Here is a 5,820-nt window from a genome sequence, read left to right as displayed (position 1 = left end):
GTAGCTGGAAAACAAGAGCTACAGCCTGGCATCAATCTTTTTTGATGGAAGTCAGTGGTGGCTATGGACTATTTTGACATTTGACTACCTGTCACCTAACATTGGTATCCAGCCTTAATAACCCCTGCCATGGATGCAACTACTTTTCGTGAAGAAGATTTTGAAACAGAAATATTGACAAGTCATACAAGACCAGCCTAAGCCATGAAATGATGGCATTGACAACATCCTGGTTGAGTGCTACAGAAGCGCTAGAAACATACATTTTTAATATCTCCTTAAGAGTAAAATGTAAGCTCCAAAAATTGTTTTCGACAAATTTGGGAATATGTGTTGATATCTCAGGATCACCTTTAAGTGGGTATAGAAAGGTAAGGTCATTGGTCAAGCAAATATATTTCCCCTGTGCACCTACATTTGAAAGTCAGCAGGAGATTTCTCAACCCTGTTTTATCATTCCTTTTCTTAAGCTGAGAAAGACGTTTGAAACTCAGCTCTTACCATTGCATTTCTGTATCCGAATACCAAAAAAATTGGACATGCATTTTCCCAACTGGTTTCTTATTGCATTAGACAATGCTGTGCTACTGTGTTCAATTGAATACTGATAGTTTTTACTGCACTTATATTTGCCAATTTTGTGAACATTTGGTGATGTTACACTCCAGGTGTTGAGTTCTGCTACAGGAAGACCCAAATTCAGTATCTCTCTATTAAAGTTCAATCTTTACAATAAACTTTAAAGGATGTTTTCATTAGATTTCAGGGGGAAATCACATGAGTAAAGAGAGACAAATTTAATAGATGTAAGCCTTGTTTCTCACAAGTTGAAACTATAAATACAGTGGTTGCTAACTGCATTATTCCAGAAGGAAAACACATTCTGCTTTCAAAATACCTTCATAAGGAAAAGTTGTAGAGCAACAAGTTACCTAGCTTGAGGGCACCACTGGCTGTACAAAACGGGTCCCTCTCACTCGGGTTTCTCCACCTTTGTTTGCATTAATTTTATCCTCCAAAAAGGCTAAGATTGTGACTGAAAGAGAATTATACGACGTGAGTAGTTTTGAGTGCTGAATGAAACACGTACTTAAAGTCCTGCATTACATCACAACCCCTCATCTCTTACAAAGAAAAGTTCTAAGGGCATAATGACCCACTCATTCTCTGAGAAAAACAGTACTAGCTATTAAAGCAACCAGTGAATCTCACCCACAGACAAAGGTACCCTGGCACGCCAGCATGAGTGCACGTGGGCTATTACAGGCCCAGCTATGGGAGCTGGCTATTCACCTCAGCTTTCTGGAGTAGGTTCCCCACCTTGATCGTCTGTGTGTTAGCAAAGAACGTTCCCCCCTCCGCAAAGCTGGGTCCTGGAGTGGGTGGAATTTGCATGAAGGACACTTCCTTCACAAACCTGTAATCTCCCTTGCAAGAAGTTTGGAATCAAACATAAAACCAATAGACATTATTCTGCCTCCAACAGAAATGTAGAGTTCAAACAGATTTGTTGAAATGTATTTAAGAATTTTGGTAAGATATTTTAGAACACAGTAGCACATGTGTTAGCACAAACCCAGCCAATTAGGGTAAAACATTCTGGATGTTTTATTCCCATTAACCCAAACATCAACAAGCAATATCTTCTGGGTTACTGCTAAGATGTCAGTGTTCTTAGATTTCTATTTTAAGTGCTGAAGGAAAAAAAAAATTACGCCTAAAAATTTAGATTACAGAATGACCCTGACTAAAGTAGTTAAAATTGGAAGAGTTGCAGTTGAAAATATTATAAGAAATTGTTTTCTATAAAATATGTTACTGGGAAATTCATGCAAATCTCTTTTTTCTGACTTTGTAAAAGAAAAACTGTAATCTAAATGTTAAAGTCTTAAGCTGCGGTTTTTATATTTAAGATAAAAATCTTGAATCTAGTAAAACTTAAATTCAGTTAGGTATGAAGATTCCAATTAATTTTACTGTATACTATTCATAAGTGGAAGTATCTCTTGGAGTCTGCAATCCTAGACAAAATTTTCCTGTCCCAAACTTTTCTAAGAGCCACATGTTCAAATCTATCCTTTCTTTTATTGACCCACAGAATTGCTGTGATAATTTTATTTATTTAACCATTTAAGATCCTGATATATTTGCCTGTGGTTATGCATTTATGACTATAGTCTTGAAAGCAGAAAAGAAGCATGTGTATCAGCCTCCCCACCCCGTGGCACCTGGGGAGAACAGGAGGGTTTTCCCCTGGGCTCTCCCAGCAGCCCCAGCCAAGTGCAGCCAAAGGCAGGGCAGCCCAAGAACCGTGGGACCAGTGAACCTGAGTGGCCAGAAATGGTGTTACTGACAACAAATGACAGTAGAAAAAATCCCCCAGGTTGGTTAACTAGGGTATTTTACAAAGGAGGCTGATCCAGAGTAAGGACAGCAATGAGCTCCTTAGGAGTGTGAAGACAAGGGGAGCAAGGGGAGTTCTGTACACCAGATAGAGAGCCAGAGAGAGGTACACACTCACAACACAATCATATTAGTTTAGGATCAGGATCAAGCTTTTGATTCCAACAGAAAGGTTGGGGGATTATTAAAAATGCTGTTTAATTGCTGTGACTACCTTCCCTGTTAAAGTGTTAAACCTCTTGTTTCTCATTCATTATGGAACAAAAGACTAAGCATTTAAAATACTCCTGTGTCACCAAGACCTATATGATAAACTGCTGCCCTACTCCTTTCCTATTAGGGCAAAAGAAAATAAAATATTCTCATCCAATTATACTGGAAAGGTGATCTTGTTGAAATAGTTATGAGCTATGATTTGGGAGCATCTATGCTCAATATTCATTCCTCTTTTCCAGAATTTTTTTTTTTTTTAAAGTCTGCACCATCAAGAAGGGTAAAATCCATTGTTCCCCTGTGCAGGCCTTTTAGCAGTTTCTCTCTAAGTTGCATCCATGCCCCTGAGGAAGGGCCTGGGATTTCTGGTATCATGTTACCCCAGCCTACACCAAGAGGCTCTTAGCACAATGGTACTCTCATGAGTACTGTTGCTAGTGGAACTGCAAAGTACCAGAAACTGTAAAAAAGGGGTGGGGTTTTTTTTGTGTGTTTGCTTGTTTTGAGGAAGAAAAGAAAAAAAAAACAACAAAAACCCACCACAAAACTTACTCCAGGCAAATCTTTAGTTATTCTTACAATGTATAACAGGGCCCAGTCTGAACTCACATCTCAATAGATTACAATCCACATCATCTCACATTTGGCAAAAGTGCCGATTCCTCAGAGCTACAAAGAACAATATATATACTTAAGTCCATACTCACCTCAATCAGTCTGTGTCTGTGCATTCTGTGGGGGATTTAGAGGATGCACAGGTCATTGTATCAGAGAATTGAAGAGACATATTACAGTACATTATGCTGGGCTTCACCTGGACTGGACACACATGAAAGAGAATTCAGCTGCCACAGCTCCCTTTGTATCTCCGTTTTTCAAATTCTGAAAACAAGCTGAAAAGGAGAAAAGGGACTCAACTTTTTCAAACCCACAAAAACTACTGAATAAAGATACAATCACAGGTTTGAATGAAGGTAAACAATGTTATCATCAAATCACAGACAGTTTTAAACTAAATATTCTAAACGTGATGTTTTCATGTTCATGGAAAATTTGTTTCCTTCTACATTAATTGCATTACAGAGATTTAATGGAATGCCTAGTTAAATTGTTAGAAGAATAGGTAATATCCATATAAAAAGAATAAAATATGGCACCTGGCAGGTTTTTAAGTTAAAAGCTTACTGTTACTTATTTTGTATTGAATTTGTATAAATGACTAAAGAAGATGTAAAATACAAATGAGAAAAAAAAAAATCCTATAACAAAGGAAAAATTATAGAGTAGGATTTACCAGCCATTCAGGTTTGCATTTCAACAAAACAGCCTATATCTTGGGTTTGTGTGGAATTGGTTTTGAATTTTGAAATAATATCTGCACTAGATGTCTATTAGATGCAATACTGTACTAAAAATCACTTTATTCTTCCACAGGTTTAGGCAAACTTGATTCTTCCACACCAGATCATTTCTCTCATTTCTGGGCACATACATACCTCAGTCAAAACTTACTCAACTTCTAGGTGTGGTCCCAGGACTGAGGGCTGATTCTGGGAAGCATTGAGAGCCATCAGCCCAAACTACTTCTATGAGAACTGCAGACAAAAGGCTCCTCATGCACCCAGGGAACAGTGGAAAGATGGAAGTTGTTCATAGTAAACCCCAGCTTATTTTAAGTATGAAAACATCTACAGATAAATTTCTGAAAGCAATTGGGTGCCTTCTCTCTGAATTTAAATTGTCCCCTTCTTCAGGAAAGCTGATCATGGACATGTGTCATGTGCTTTTTCATAGATATAAACAAACTATTTCAATTTTCCTTTTTTCAAGGTGATAAACTGGAAAGCTTGTGGTTTTAGCTGGAATGCCATATGTACATTCATGAAAGTAAAGAGCCAGACCCCTTCTTTGAGGAAATGTGTTTGTGAGAAAGTGAGCAGCCATGGAGGAAGAACTCAGTAAATTCTGGTTTAAGTCTTTCATCTCTTTATTCTACTAGTTCAAGAAAAAAGACATCACTCATATACATATATTTAACAGTTGGTAATTACAACAGAGCAAGCTTTGATTCACAGGACTTAGTTCACTAGTGACTGGAGATACACCATCAGCTGCATGGTGAAAGAGTTTCCACCAGCCAGCAGTAGCTGCAGCAAAGGCTATTGATTTAACTTATTTTCTGTAAAAGACATCGCCATCCTTAATATGTTTATTTTAATACCTTCTAAAAATTTTACTTACTACCTTGTTGCCTTCCCCAGCACAATTCAGCCTGTCTTTTTCTTGTGAAGCAGTTTTGTGTGAAAATTAATTTTGACGTGTTTGTAGGTTATCTACCACTAAGCCAGAGGAAAGCCTAAGTTGCTTTTTTGCTTTGTGGTCTCCAGATGGTAGAGGGTGAAAGTTACATGAATTGAAGAATTCTGGAGAATGAAGTAAACACTGCCTTCTCATGAAATATTACTTTTCCATCTTTTAAATTACCCACACTGGTGTGGTTAATGTAGCTCAGCGGTAACACTGAACAAAGTAGATGTTAATAACTTCACAATGACAGCACCTTGCTTTGAGCAGTTTGAGTGGTGGCCAGAGCCTGCAGATGCCAGGCAGTGTAGAGGTGCAGAGCAGTGCTCCTGGTGCAGATGGACAGTCCCTCACTCCCCTGGAGCATTGCTATGATCTCTCCTGCTGTGGGAAACTGCTGTGTAACATTCTTCATGGGTACTGACAAATCCTGGCTCAACTCAAGCCAAGGATTGGTCAGTTCAAACAGGCAGCAAAACACCCACCTGTGCTCCAAGTAGGCTGGGACCAGAGTGTCCCACACAGAGCCACAGTTCTAGCCTCCAGGCACTGGAGCAAGGATGGCTCGAGGGCAGCCGGCAACCTCTGCAGATGGAATGGACAGGTCCAGAAGGCAACCTTTGTCCATGGCCTTACCCTGTGTCGTGGAGAGCACTTTGTCCACTGACAGTCTCCTGAACTGCTGCTGTTTGCAATTTCAGGTGCCTACAATTCAGGCAAGGAAGGTGGAGGGAAACCTTGCCAATATCATCAGAGCCTGCCAGGTTTTCTTTTCCATATTCATTTATGTACAATGATTAGCTCGTTCTTCTCAAATGCCAGGGATGTATTGCTCACTGGAGGAACTTCAGTACCCAGCAGTCTTTAATGTAAAAGGCAAACCTTTCCACTAATGAGCAG

Source organism: Corvus brachyrhynchos, unplaced genomic scaffold, assembly GCF_000691975.1.
Source record: "Corvus brachyrhynchos isolate BGI_N302 unplaced genomic scaffold, ASM69197v1 scaffold255, whole genome shotgun sequence".
In the NCBI taxonomy this organism is placed as follows: Eukaryota; Metazoa; Chordata; class Aves; order Passeriformes; family Corvidae; genus Corvus; species Corvus brachyrhynchos.
Note: the sequence above shows the minus strand (reverse complement) of the source record.